Here is a 16,615-nt window from a genome sequence, read left to right on the forward strand (position 1 = left end):
ATTTATCATACTAAATGACATATCAAAAAGAGAAATACAAATTCCATATTATATCGCTTACATGTGGAATCTCAAATACAACACAAATAAGCATATCTACAGAACAGAAACAGACTCACAGACATAGAGAATATACACGTGGTTGCAGTGGGGGTTGAAGGAGGAAAGATTGGAAGTTTGGGATTAGCAGATGCAGACTATTATATACAGGGTGGATAAACAACAAGGTCCTACTCTGTAGCACAGGGAACTATATTTAATATCCTGTGATAAACCAAAATGAAAAAGAATATATATGTATACCTGAATCACTTTGCCGTACAGCAGCAATTTAAACACCACTGTAAATCGACTGCACTTCAACAAAATTTAAAAAGGAAATAAATATTGAAATGTCCAGGGTATATGTTCATAGTTTATTATCTTGCTTTTAAATACTCTTAGAGATGGATATCAGGATTGTCAATGTCCAAATTTACAAAATGTTTAGTTTAATAAAAATATTCAATAAGTATATTGAATTTTATACCCACTGGGACTTTGGCTTGTGAAATGCTTGGGGGTGAGTCCCTGCTGCCAGCCTGGGCCCAGACAACCCGAGGGTGAGTCGACACTGATGGAAGCTGGGTCCCTTCAGGACCCACTGGGGTTTCAGCTTTGGGACATCCCGTGTGGCATCTAGTTCAGGACAGGAGCCCGGTTTCCTCAGGACCTGCTGGCAGGTAGAGCTGTTGAGGGAGAATGTGATGCAGAGGACCCAAGACATGGTGGCTACTAATCGACTCTTCCCACAGTGCTTCTTCATAAATGTGGACTCCTACAAGGTCAACGAGCATCACAACTTCCCTTGAACATGATCCGGGGTGTGAGTGAGACATGTCTCTTGAAATTGGCTTCTTGAACTTCTGCTGTGTATTGGATTCTTTATCGATGACCACACCTAACACACTTCTTGAGGGCAGCAGGTATCTTGCTAGATTTTTCATGGAGAGATTAGATACCATCCTGCAAGAGCAGAATCATCTTCCCAACACATGAAAAAAGAACAGACACCGGCCTGCACCCATATTATCCTCCTCTGCCTGCCTGGCCAATCATGGCAGCATAAGGTGTTCCTCCTCTTGTCACAAGCAAACCCCAGGAAAAAGACTCAGATGTAAAGGAAACCAGAATATTGTCTTGAACTACAGATACTTTGGGGCTTTCTAGGTAGCTCAGATGGTAAAGAATCTGCCTGCAATGCAGGAGACCTGGGTTCTATCCCTGGGTTGGGAAGATGTCCTGGAGAAGGAGAGGGCAACCCATTCCAGTATTCTAGCCTGGATAATTCCACAAACAGAGAAGCCTGGCAGGCTAGAGTCCATAGGGTCACAAAGAGTCGGACATGACTGAGTGACCAACACATAACAATAATAAAAGTCAAAAGGTATGCCAAGGCATTTATAGATGATTGTCATAAGAACATTTGAATAAGAGTTTAATTTTTAGATGCATCATTCATATTAGCTTTTGTATTTTGAACAATATTTAAAATTAATTGCTAGGCAGGATGTATTAAATTTATATTTAAAAATATCAAACATAGGTAACATTTTAGAGTTCTTTCACTTTTTAAATTAAAGTGGGTAGAGATGATTGATTTCAGTGGTGTGAATTCTTATGCTTCTGATTCTTTGATCCTAAATCAGAGAGAAAACAAATAGGAAAATGGACAGCTTGAATATGGCATAACTTTCCCTGTCATGAAGAGCCTTATGATAAATTGACTTTAAAGAGGTGAGAAGTACTTGCAAATAACATTTTGTTTTCTAAAAATCTTACTTCAGAAAATATCTTGCTTGAAACAAAATAAACATAAGAAGGTCTACAAACTTGTTCTTGTACCTTTCTAAGTAGCCATACAGCCATTGATGGAGAAACAAACTAGAAAGTTGCTTAGTTTAAAAAAAAAATATTTTTAGCAGTGAGTATAAAACAGTATTTCAGATCCAGATAACATGTAATTTCAACTCAGCATCCATTTCTTATCTCCTTTGGGCTACCCTGGTGCCATTCAGAGCCTGGAATTAACATACACACACACACACACACACACTCACACCACATACACACACACACACATGCACAACCACACCACATACACACACACACACACACACACACACAGAATTTAAAGTCCTTATTTTCTAGGACATGTGAGATAATTTTAACAACTCAAGGGTATTCAAAATTTGATGGTTAAACAAACAAATCAGCCTGACAGACTACTTTATTTTATTTAAAAATTTTTTTTCTCCACTACAGCACTACTTCATCACATCTGATATGTCCTGTGAGCCAAAATTTCAGTTCCTGCTTGATAGTTCACAAATGTTTGAGAGGGTCATTTTCAGACCAGTTATTGCAACTACAGAAACAGTGGACTTACATAAATTTGTTACATATAAGTTGATAAATATAATGTGAGATATTTTATTTATAACCATATTTTCATATAGGAATTAGTGGCTCAAAAGCAGTGATTATTGAATTTACCCTAAACTCATATTCATGAGTATATTTACTATTAGAAATAAAGTCTAAAAAAAAGTACACCAAAAATGGGTATTTATAGTAATGCTAGTAATTTATAGTTTGCTTTTCTTGTGGCTCAGCTGGTAAAGAATCCGCCAGCAATGTGGGAGACCTGGGTTCAATCCCTGGGTTTGGAAGATCCCCTGGAGAAGGGAAAGGCTACTCACTCTAGTATTCTGGCCTGGAGAATTCCATGGACTGTATAATCTATGGGGTCGCTAACAGTGGGACATGACTGAGAGACTTTTACTTTCACTTTGGGTTTCCTTGGTGGCTCAGAGAGTAAAGCATCTGCCTGCAATGCGGGAGACATGGGTTCAATCCCCAGGTCCACTGAAGGAGGAAATGGCAACCCACTCCAGTACTCTTGCCTGGTAGGCTACAGTCCATGGGATTGCAAAGAGCTGCACACGACTGAGCAACTTCACTTCTCATAATAATGCACCAAATATTTAGGATATGACAACTGTAGGCTTGATTTAAGTGGAAAGTTAAATTTGAATTTTCCTCTCCCTCTTCATTATTATTATTGGTTACCATAAACTGTTTTCTCAAATTAGTTATGTCTAAATGAATATACATTATCAAGCATTACATGCTGGATCATCATTTCTTCACCTACTCTAAAATATGATGTTATTTGCTTATCAAATGAAAAGGGAAAGAAGGATATCTAATCCAAAACTTCTTGTTTGGTGAAAGAAAGAGAAAAGTAGGAACAGAAGGAGAAAAAAAAAAGCTTAGAAGAAGGAAAAGAGAAAGAAATAAAGGAGGGAGAAAATGAGGAAGGAAGGGTAAGAGAACAGCAAAATAATTTAATTTTGTTTGTGTAGGAAAATGATCACATCATTCTCTGAAACAATCTGCCTTATAAACAAGAGGCACTAAAGTGGTGACTCTTAGGTTTTAAACTTTTAGAAAAACAATAATTAAATGTTAATTACTTCTTGTCAAATTAATAAAAATGCTAGATCATTAAACTTTACTGAAAATACTCTTAAATTCTGGCCTAATAACATGCTTTACCTGAATTGTCTTATATAATTATGGCTGGAGAAAAAGAACTGGACATGGAACAACAGACTGGTTCCAAATAGGAAAAGGAGTATGTCAAGGCTGTATATTGTCACCCTGCTTATTTAACTTATATGCAGAGTACATCATGAGAAATGCTGGACTGGAAGAAACACAAGCTGGAATCAAGATTGCCGGGAGAAATATCAATAACCTCAGATATGCAGATGACACCACCTTTATGGCAGAAAGTGAAGAGGAACTAAAAAGCCTTTTGATGAAAGTGAAAGTGGAGAGTGAAAAAGTTGGCTTAAAGCTCGACATTCAGAAAATGAAGATCATGACATCCAGTCCCATCACTTCATGGGAAATAGATGGGGAAACAGTGGAAACACTGTCAGACTTTATTTTTCTGGGCTCTAAAATCACTGCAGATGGTGACTGCAGCCATGAAATTAAAAGAGGCTTACTCCTTGGAAGGAAAGTTATGACCAACCTAGATAGCATATTCAAAAGCAGAGACATTACTTTGCCAACAAAGGTTCGTCTAGTCAAGGCTATGGTTTTTCCTGTGGTCATGTATGGATGTGAGAGTTGGACTGTGAAGAAGGCTGAGCGCCGAAGAACTGATGCTTTTGAACCGAGGTCTTAGAGAAGACTCTTGAGAGTCCCTTGGATCAAAGAGATCCAACCTGTCCATTCTGAAGGAGATCAGCCCTGGGATTTCCTTGGAAGGAATGATGCTAAAGCTGAAACTCCAGTACTTTGGCCACCTCATGTGAAGAGTTGACTCATTGGAAAAGACTCTGATGCGGGGAGGGATTGGGGGCAGGAGGAGAAGGGGACGACAGAGGATGAGATGGCTGGATGGCATCACTGACTCAATGGACGTGAGTCTGAGTGAACTCCGGAAGTTGGTGATGGACAGGGAGGCCTGGCGTGCTGCGATTCATGGGGTCACAAAGAGTCGGACACGACTGAGCGACTGATCTGATCTGTGCAGAGTGGGGCAAGAAGTTACAACAATTTCAATTCCAAGTAATGAACACAGATTTTTTTTTTTAATCCAGTGCTAACCATGTCCCCCTTTACTATGAAGATGCTTAATTCTACCATACTAATGCCCCACCCTCCGTTTATACCTCCACGTACTCCTCCTCCACATACGCATCCAATCTTTTGCCAATGAACAACTAAAACCTCCCCGTGCCACCCCTATTTCCATTGCTTTAGCTCAGACTTTCCATTCCTGCTTGAATTCCTCCTATAACCTACTGATTGTGCTCAGTATAACTGAGTCCTCCAACCTATCTTCCGGACTATTTCCTCAGTCATCAAATTCTTTATGACATTTATTCGTCTAACGGCAATCCCTACACTGTCTTTCAGAGTAGGCAATGGCACCCCACTCCAGTACTCTTGCCTGGAAAATCCCATGGACAGAGGAGCCTGGTAGGCTGCAGTCCATGGGGTTGCTAAGAGTCGGACACGACTGAGCGACTTCACTTTCACTTTTCACTTTCATGCATTGGAGAAGGAAATGGCAACCCACTCCAGTGTTCTTGCCTGGAGAATTCCAGGGTCGGGGGAGCCTGGTGGGCTGCTGTCTGTGGGGTCGCACAGAGTCGGACACGACTGAAGTGACGTAGCAGCAGCGCACTGTCTTTAATGCAAAATTCATGTCAGTTGCCACAAAATTCATGAACTATCATAAATCTTTCATTGATACAACAAATATTATTACATTTTCTATAAGCAAGAAACTTGGCTAAATTCTGTGATTATGAAGATGAAAAACAGTCATTTCCTTCTTGAATTACACAGTCAAAAGAAAAAATAGGACTATAAATAAGCAAATTGATTGAGATAATTTCTTCAGCAAACTTCAGTAGCAATGAAGAGAAAACAGCACTTAATACCTCTTTGAGCAAGTCTCAGAACAATTGAAACTTTTCTCTCATTCAAAGTGACCATTATGTATTCATGCACTTGTTCAATAAATATTTATTGAGTTCTTACTGCCAAGTATTAAGAAGGAATGGAAATATGTAGATAATTTTTTTTGGTGAATGAAAAAAGTAGTGAAAAATTATTGGTTGACTTCCAATACTTTCACATTTCCTTGATGACTCCTACAGAAAGTGTTTTTTTAATGAAGTTCAATTTACAATGTTATGTTTCACTTAACTATGTAGCAAAGTGATTCAGTTATACATATACATACACACATACATATACGTACATGCATACATACATATATATGCACATACACACACACGTGTGTGTGTATATATATAAATATATATATATAGGTTTCCCTGGTGGTTCAGATGGTAAAGAATGAAGGAGACCTGGGTTCACTCCCTGAGTTGGGAAGGACCTCTGGAAGAGGGTATGGCAACCCACGCCAATATTCTTGCCTGGAGAATGCCCATGGACAGAGGAGCCTAGCAGGCTACAGTCCATGGGGTTACAAAGAGTCAGACATAACTGAATGACTAAGAAAAAAAAATATATATATATAAATATATATTCTTTTTCAGAATGTTTTCATTATAGGTTATTATAAGATATTGAGTATGGTTCCCTATGCTATACAGTGAGTTCTTCTTGTTTATTTATTTTGTATATAGTAGTATATATATATATATATTAATCCCAAACTCCTAATTTATCTCTCCCTCCCCACCTTCCTGCTATCCCCTTTGGTAACCATAAGTTTGCTTTCTATGTCTGTGTGTATTTATGCTTTATAAATAAGTTCATTCATATAATTTTTTTTAGAGTCCATATATAAGTGACATCATATGGCATTGTTTGTGTCAACTACTTTGCTTAGTATCATAATCTGTAGGTTCATCCATATTGCTGCAAATGACATAATTTCATTCTTTTTATGGCTAAGTAATATTCCATTACATATATGCACCACATCTTCTTTATCTATTAATCTGTCAATGTACACTTAGGTTGTATCCACTTCTTGGCTATTGTAAATAGTGCTAGTATGAACACTGCTGTGCATATACCTTTTCAAATTACAGTTTTCTCTGGATATATGCTCAAGTGTAGAGTTACAGGACCATATGGTAACTACTTTTAGTTTCTTAAGGAGCCTCTAATAACTAGTTATATTGAACATCTTTTCATGTACTCATTTGTCATCTGCATGTCTTCTTTGAAGAAATGCTTCTTTAGTGCATCAGCTCATCTTTTTGATAGCTTTATTATTATTATTATTAATCTATGTGAGTTATTTGTATATTTTGGAAATTAAGCCCTTGTTGGCAGCATTGTTTGCAAATATATTATATCCAACGGTAGGTTTTCTTTTGTTTCGTTGATGATTTACTTTGATGTGCTAAAGCTTTTAAGTCTAATTATTCAATATCGCAGTAATCCAAGTCTATGCCCCAACCAGTAATGCTGAAGAAGCTGAAGTTGAACAGTTCTACGAAGACCTACAAGACCTTTTAGAACTAACACCCAAAAAAGATGTCCTTTTCATTATAGGGGACTGGAATGCAAAAGTAGGAAGTCAAGAAACACCTGGAGTAACAGGCAAATTTGGCCTTGGAATACGGAATGAAGCAGGGCAAAGACTAATAGAGTTTTGCCAAGAAAATGCACCGGTCATAGCAAACACCCTCTTCCAACAACACAAGAGAAGACTCTATACATGGACATCACCAGATAGTCAACACCGAAATCAGATTGATTATATTCTTTGCAGCCAAAAATGGAGAAGCTCTATACAGTCAGCAAAAACAAGACCAGGAGCTGACTATGGCTCAGACCATGAACTCCTTATTGCCAAATTCAGACTTAAATTGGTGAAAGTAGGGAAAACCACTAGACCATTCAGGTATGACCTAAATCAAATCCCTTATGATTATACAATGGAACTGAGACATAGATTTAAGGGCCTAGATCAGATAGATAGAGTGCCTGATGAACTATGGAATGAGGTTCGTGATGTTGTACAGGAGACAGGGATCAAGACCATCCCCATGGAAGAGAAATGCAAAAAAGCAAAATGACTGTCTGGGGAGGCCTTACAAATAGCTGTGAAAAGAAGAGAAGTGAAAAGCAAAGGAGAAAAGGAAAGACATAAACATCTGAAAGCAGAGTTCCAAAGAATAGCAAGAAGAGATAAGAAAGCCTTCTTCAGTGATCAATGCAAAGAAATAGAGGAAAACAACACAATGGGAAAGACTAGAGATCACTTCAACAAGAAAATTAGAGATACCAAAGGAACAGTTCATGCAAAGATGGGCTCAATAAAGGACAGAAATAGTATGGACCTAACAGAAGCAGAAGATATTAAAAAGAGATGGCAAGAATACACAGAAGAACTGTACAAAAAAGATCTTCACGACCCAGATAATCACGATGGTGTGATCACTGACCTAGAGCCAGACATCCTGGAATGTGAAGTCAACTGGGCCTTAGAAAGCATCACTACGAAAAAAAAAAAAAAAAGAAGAAGAAGAAAGCATCACTACGAACAAAGCTAGTGGAGGTGATAGAATTCCAGTTGAGCTATTCCAAATCCTGAAAGATGATGCTGTGAAAGTGCTACACTCAATATGCCAGCAAATTTGGAAAACTCAGCAGTGGCCACAGGACTGGAAAAAGTCAGTTTTCATTCCAATCCCAAAGAAAGGCAATGCCAAAGAATGCTCAAACTACCGCACAGTTGCACTCATCTCATACACTAGTAAAGTAATGCTCAAAATTCTCCAAGCCAGGCTTCAGCAGTATGTGAACCGTGAACTTCCTGATGTTCAAGCTGGTTTTAGAAAAGGCAGAGGAACTAGAGATCAAATTTCCAATGTCTGCTGGATCATGGAAAAAGCAAGAGAGTTCCAGAAAAACATCTATTCTGCTTTATTGACTATCAAAGACTTTGACTGTGTGGATCACAATAAACTGTGGAAAATTCTGAGAGATGGGAATACCAGACCACCTGACCTGCTTCTTGAGAAATTTGTATGCAGGTCAGGAAGCAACAGTTAGAACTGGACATGGAACACCAGACTGGTTCCAAATAGGAAAAGGAGTACATCAAGGCTATATATTGTCACCCTGTTTATTTAACTTATATGCAGAGTACATCATGAGAAATGCTGGACTGGAAGAAACAAAAGCTGGAATCAAGATTGCCGGGAGAAATATCAGTAACCTCAGATATGCAGATGACACCACCCTTATGGCAGAAAGTGAAGAGGAACTAAAAAGCCTCTTGATGAAAGTGAAAGTGGAGAGTGAAAAAGTTGGCTTAAAGCTCAACATTCAGAAAACAAAGATCATGGCATCCGGTCCCATCACTTCATGGGAAATAGATGGGGAAACAGTGGAAACAGTGTCAGACTTTATTTTTCTGGGCTCCAAAATCACTGCAGATGGTGACTGCAGTCATGAAATTAAAAGAGGCCCTCCTTGGAAGGAAAGTTATGACCAACCTAGATAGCATATTCAAAAGCAGAGACATTACTTTGCCAACAAAGTTTCGTCTAGTCAAGGCTATGGTTTTTCCTGTGGTCATGTATGGATGTGAGAGTTGGACTGTTAAGAAGGCTGTGCACCAAAGAATTGATGCTTTTGAACTGTGGTGTTGGAGAAGACTCTTGAGAGTCCCTTGGACTGCAAGGAGATCCAACCAGTCCATTCTGAAGGAGATCAGCCCTGGGATTTCTTTGGAAGGAATGATGCTAAAGCTGAAACTCCAGTACTTTGGCCACCTCATGCAAAGAGTTGATTCATTGGAAAAGACTCTGATACTGGGAGGGATTGGGGGCAGGAGGAGAAGGGGACGACAGAGGATGAGATGGCTGGATGGCATCACTAACTCAATGGACGTGAGTCTGAGTGAACTCCGGGAGTTGGTGATGGACAGGGAGGCCTGGTGTGCTGCTATTCATGGGGTCGCAAAGAGTCAGACATGACTGAGCGACTGATCTGATCTGATCTGATGCCCCGTTTATTTATTTTTGTTTTTATTTCCATTACTCTAGTGGATAAATTAAAAAAAAAATACTGCTGCTATGGTTTCCTCTAGGCATTTTATAATATCCAGACTTACATTTATGTCTTTAATCCATTTTGAGTTTATTTCTTATATGGCAAAAACAAATATTCTAATTTCATTCTTTTACATGTACATTCTTTTACATTTTTCTAAAAACTATTTGTTGAGATAACTTTCTTTTCTCTATTTTGTCTTCTTGTCTCATTTGTCTTAGATTAATTGACTAAAAGTACACGAATTTATTTCTGGAATTTCTGTTCTATTCCATTGATCTATATGTCTGTTTTTGTGTCAGTGCCATACTGTTTTGATTACTGTAGCTTTATATTATAGTCTTAAGTCAGAGTGTGTGATTCTTCCAACTTTGTTCTTCTTTCACAAGATTATTTTGGCTATTCATTGTCTTTTATGTTTTCCATACAAATTAAAAAAAAATCTAGTTCTGTGAAAAAATGCTATTGGTAATTTGAGAGGGATTACACTGAATCTGTAGATTGCATAGTACAGACATTTTAAACAATATTCATTCTTTCAATCCAAAAATATGGTAAATCTTTCCATTTGTTTGTCTTTTCTTAAATTTCTTTCACCATAGTTTTTGGAGTACAAGCCTTTTCATAGTTTTTGGAGTACAAGCCTTTTTCCTCCTTAGGCACGTTTATTCCTATTTCTTTTATTCTTTTTGATGTGATGGTAAATGGGATTGTTTCCTTAATTTCTCTACATAAATTTTACAGAAGGTTGTGTTGGACAACATGATACATCAGGCAGAATCCTCTTCAAGACTGATGAATGTATTTCGCCAAATGTATATAGTGCTTTGAGCAGATAGCCCAAAACTGTGGGCATTTTTTTATTGCCCTGTCTAAAGAGACTTGCCTACAGAAGATCATGCCCTCTTTCCTAGGCAGCCTATATTCAGTGATTAATCAATATGAGGAGACAAAGGCTCAGTTCCCTTACACAACTACCTTATCATAGGGTCAGCTGCAGTCTTTTTTGAGTCACACTGCAGCTCAGCTTCCTCACTGCCTAATCTTACATCCTTAGTTTACCTTCCATATCTGGGGATTCCAAGAACATATCCTAAAAAACCTCCTGCACATTAATATTTAACTCAGAATATGATTCCCAGGGAAACCTACCTGTTATATAGGCACACAATTTTCCCCCTTAATTACCAGTTGTAAACTTACCATTCAGCAATTCAATATATACGTCAAATATGGCAATGAATTCACAAAACTCTGAACTGGCTCAGAAGAATATGATTCCCAAAGGGCTGGAAGAAGCAATTATAAAAATGTAATAGTTAGCAAAGTTGTCTTTATACATTCTATCTTAAATTTAACTTCATAGATGAGGATAATATAGCTAATGTTCATTGCAGTATACCAAAAGCAGTAAATGAGATTTTAACAAATAAAATCCTAAAGTTATAATTATTTAATAATATTTTACTTTGTACTCAGTTATTGGCAATTGAGTAGTATTAGAAAGCACAAATCTCTGCAAATATAACATTTGAAACTTACAAAATTTTAATTTAATTCTAAAACATGTACAAACCACTAAATATATATTTTTTGCTTATCTAAATTACAGAGGCTGTAGTAAATTCTTACTGATTGAAATTTTTAAAATGCCGACATAAATAAATACAGCTATATTCATTTGCTGTGTTTAAGAATATACATGCAGAAACATGCAGTAATACCCACATACTGTGAAGTATCTTGCCTTTTTGAAAATATAATTCTATATTAAAATTATAGTGGGTGATAAAACAGTACAAATTTAAAAAATATATATATATTACCAAAAAACCCTAAAAAATTATGATGTGTTTATACTGCATTTTTCAAAATGTTACTACTGCTTACCCTATACTTTATATGCATAAAATTATAATAACTTTTAGAATGTAGATTCACAGTTTAAACCTTTACGTCTAAGGACATTCATAAATTTAATTACTATTTCTACATGCTTACTTAAATAAATCCATGTATTGTGTTTATTGTGACAGACATAAAAGCAAATCTCTAATTTCTCTGGACTGTGTCTTTCCTTTCGGTCAAAGTATTATCAACACTTTAAGATGTTAAAATTTGCTTCCCCTTGAGCACCTAAAATTTTTATCCTTGTAACTTGAGGATACTTTTAACATGTAAATTTTATCATATTTTAAGAGAGAAAAAAATCACCCTAAGGCAGTCACCTATTAATATTCTGCCTTAACTAAATGGATTATGGACTTTGAAACTAAACCTGAGCGTGTCTTAAAATGGTGCCCGAGCTTAACTATCTTGTCCTATAAATATGGAAGGCACTTTGACAATAATTGGATCTCCCTAATACCCATATGGATTCCAATATTGCGAAAGGAAATGGATTGTAAATGTTGGCAACTAAGCCGAACTATACTTCCATATGTATGCTTTACCAAGCACAGGATTTGGAATTCGAACTGTTGTTACAAACCATTTTTTTGCTAATTAGAAACGTCTTCATTTTTCACCTTCACACATAAAGTAGCAAGAAGCCCAATGTTCGCCTTGCTTATCTCAAATTCCCATTTGGCAAGCAATGTGAAAACTAACTCCCAGAGAGCTGTCATATGCCTGGAGTCTCCAAGTTGGCACAGCTACTAGCTTTGACCTCAGGGAATTTTCATGTGTGAGTCTTCCTGTGGTTTACCTCTGAGAGTTCTCTCTAAATTGAAAGAGAGCAAGAGGGATGGGTAAAACAACAGCTCAACAAGCTAGGTTTATTTTAAGTGGTACACGAAAACAATTCTCTTGCAGAACCAAAGTGTTTCAACACGGTCTCAGATAATTACACTTACAAAGTAATTCAGGAAGAGAAAGGCCAATTAGCTTAACAATTAAAAGGTGTGCTAACAGCACAGTGCACATTCATCTGAATTAACACCCACAAATATTTCTATAGACATCACATCAATCAAAGTGGAAGAAATATAGATCTTGGTGACTATGCCCTAATTATCATCACGTACCATCCACTGGCACAGGATCAGATTGTTCCCTGTTTATATTACAGCCACCACAGGCAATCTTACTTGCTTCTTCGCAAACAAAGGAAGATGACTGGACCAAACATAAAGGAAATCTAACATTCAGGATTTAACTAGTAAAAACCATTAATTATGTATTTCTAGATGCCAGCCGGATCTCAATATTTGAACTGTGTAATATGTTCTTTTCACTAATTCTTCTGGAATATTTTCAGTTATTGCTGAATTGGTAGTATTATAGTTTCTGTTTTCACTGCAGAGTGGTAGAGAGCCAGAATCTGGTGAGTAAGCTCCCTGCATCAGGTTCCAGCTCGGTCATCTACTAACTCACTTTGGAAAACTGAATTAAATAACCATTTGTGTGAGCCATTTGCCTATTGGCCCTCAGTTCCATTTCCTGCTCTGCTCTTATTCTGCTTTTCTACAAAAGGAAACTACATTTCCCAGGCTCCTTGGCTTTCTCTTTTCTGGGCAAGTGCAGTCTGTGGGAGGAACTCTGGAAGACTAGAGGACAGATTGAGCCAATGTGTTGGCTCAGTTGGTAAAGAATCCACTGGCAATGCAGGAGACCTGGGTTCAATCCCTGGGTCAGGAAAATCCCCTGGAGAAGAAAATGCAACTCAGTCCAGTATTCTTGCCTGGGAAATCACAGAGACAGAGGAGCCTAGCAGTTTACAGTGCATGGGATAGCAAAGAGTAGGACACAACTGAGCAACTAAACCACCACCAAAGGACAAACTGAGATGAAAGAGCTGGATATTTCTCTGCCTTCTGTGCTGTCTCTGGCAAGTTTTATGCTTCAGGGTCCTACTTGGAAAGATAATCACTCACTGGGCACCCATAGAGTGGACCTACTGTGGATCCTTCTGCAAAGCATCCCCAGATCCAGACAAAGGTACTATCTCTTTGCATCCCTCTAGAGTTGGAGGTAGCTTCTTCTCCCATTATTTACATAATCAGCTTCCTTTATTAAATCTCTTTCTGAAATACACTGAGAGATTCCTATTTCCCTAATTGGACCCTGAGAGTTACACCTACATATCACTACTTTAATAGAGGTCCCCATCTATTAGCTCAGCTGGTAAAGAATCCGCCTGCAATGTGGGAGACCTGGGTTTGATCCTTGGGTTGGGAAGATCCACTGGAGAAGGGAAAGGCTACCCACTCCAGTATTCTGGCCTGGAGAATTCCATGGATTGTATAGTCCATGGGGTCGCAAAGAGTCGGACATGACTGAGCGACTTACTTTCACTTCACTCCAATAATAATAAGGATCCTATAGAGTAATTTTGTGAATTATCAGTGCAGTTGTTCTCAAGCTTCAGGGTGCCTCAGAATCATTTGAACAGCTTGTTATGGGGCTGATATCAAGGTCTCACCCTCAGTTTCTGATTCATTAGGTATAAAGTAGGGACCCCAACTTTTGCATTTTTAGTAAGTTACCAGGCTATCCGGAGAAGGCAATGGCAACCCACTCCAGTACTCTTGCCAGAAAAATCCCATGGACGGAGGAGGCTGGTAGGCTGCAGTCCATGGGTTTCGCTAGGAGTCGGACATGACTGAGTGACTTCACTTTCACTTTTCACTTTCATGCATTGGAGAAGGAAATGGCAACCCACTCCAGTGTTCTTGCCTGGAGAATCCCAGGGACAGGGGAGCCTGGTGGGCTGCTGTCTATAGGGTAGCACAGAGTAGGACACGACTGAAGCGACTTAGGAGCAGCAGCAGCAGCAGGTTATCAGGCACTGCTGATTTACAGACCATACTTTGAGAACCATTGTGTGAAAAGGCTTCCCTTACTATAAGCACTCAATAAAGTTCTAAGAATTAGTACTGAACTATTATCTTATAATTTTCTTTTGCCCTTCTATTTAAAGATGTAGCCATGATTTAAAGAAATTCTCAAATTCAGAATAGATAAGTGAATCTGAATATAATGAGGGAATTGTATGCATATGTATTTGTGTCACTTTATGCAGGATTGAATTGTTCAAACTTTTCTTTTGAGTGTAGTTATCATATGTACCGTTTTAAATAGATGCCCAGACAGATGGATAAATGATAGAAATAGAGAAATATTTATTTTGCTTGTACATACTGAACATGACTGTTGAAATTAGACACGTTTGGGTTATATACAAGCAACAACTTTCTTTCCTACAAAATACAGTATAACTAAATTTTTTAAAAAGTATTGTTTTATAAATGACCTATTCCAATATGTAAAACAACATGCCACTTTAAAAAATTCTTAGTTTATTATTAGAAATAAGTTCTACATGATTTACTACCAGTATGGCTATACTGAGGGCTGCCCCGGGTGTGCAGTGGTAAAGAATCCACCTGCCAGTGCAGGAGATGCGAGACCTGGGCTTGATCTCTGGGTCTGGAAGATGCCCTGGAGAGTGAAATGGCAACCCATTCCAGTATTCTTGTCCGGAAAATCGCACGGATAGAGGAGTCTGGTTGGCTTCAGTCCAGGGGGTCACAAAGAGTCAGACACGACTGGGCGCACGCGCATGCACACACACACACACACACTCATTTGGCTATACTGATTAAAAGTTATAAAGGCTGAGTATATCTTGATCCTAAAACTCCAGTTTCAAATACAAAACAACTGTCTTAATTTTATATCTATAAATATCTAAAATCTCTTATACAGCTAATCAAATAAAATTGATTAAAATGGGGATAAATAAAAAATGTATCTTTTATATGTTTATATATCTAGATATCAATATCTATATTTATCTTCTACCTCTTTAAATGCAAAGAGGACTTAAAGGTATATGAAAATCAATCTCATTATAGGTGTCTTTTAGATTGAGGGTATTTTCTCCCATTCTAATTTTTACAGCTGACTCACCTAAAACTCATTGACAGGAAGTATTTTCTTTTAAACTAAATTTTACCTCAAAGTACTTACTTAAAGTCTTTTGTCCCCAAAGCAAGGTTTTGTCCCAAATTATCTATATGCTTTTAATAGAAACAACTCTTCTCTAATTTGCAATCTAATATTTCATTGATTTGTACACAAAATATGAAAAGGATGAAAGGTTTTAGAAGCAATTGTAACTGACCCTTCTCACTTGTACAGTTCAATTGGCAAGATCATGTTAGTATGAATTTATTGATACTATCATTTAATGCAGTCATTAGTGTTTGGAAGCTGTAGTAGTTTTCTGTCACTGTGTAACAAGTCACCATGAATTTAGCAGATAAAACACCATATACATATTATCTCTTGGGTCAGGAATCTGGGACAGGTCAACTGGGTCCTCTGCTCAGGGTCTCACACAGCTGAAATCAAGACATTGGCCAGCAACATTCTCATTTGAAGTCTCTACAAGAGAGACCTCTGATTCCAAGTTCACTGACTTAGACAGAGCTTGTTTTCTTGTGGCTGTATGAGTGAGCTCACTATTTTCTGTTAGCTGTCAGCAACACATTGCTCTCAATACCTAGAGGCCACACACCACACTTTGTCACTTACATGTAGTTCAAAGCATGGCTTTCTGCTTCTTCAAAGCCAGAAGGAGACTCTCTCATGCCTTGAACCCAGCTTCAGGAAGGTCCAGCTCCACTTAAGGTTTCACCTAATTAGGTAAGGCCCACCCAAGATAATTTCCATTGTGATTAACTAAAAGTCAATGGTTTGAGATCTCTATAACATTTGCAAAATTACTTTGCTTTTATCAAATATCAAAACATAGTCACTGGGATGAAATCCATCATAGTCACCGTACTATGCATAGAGAAGGGGATGGGACTATACAAGACATGTATACCAAGGGATCACAATCTGGAGGTCATTTTAGAATTGAGCCCATCACAGTGTCTATGAGTATGAGTTAGTTTGTATAACATACAGAGTTAGTGGATAGTGTTGATTTATCTAGTAAGTGCGATAATGAAGGTGGCTGAAGTTTGCATTTTAGTTGTATTTACATGGTATT

The sequence above is a fragment of the Bos grunniens genome, chromosome 3 (assembly GCF_055505025.1).
Source record: "Bos grunniens cultivar Pamir isolate PY7600 chromosome 3, Bosgru_T2T1.0, whole genome shotgun sequence".
NCBI lineage: Eukaryota > Metazoa > Chordata > Mammalia > Artiodactyla > Bovidae > Bos > Bos grunniens.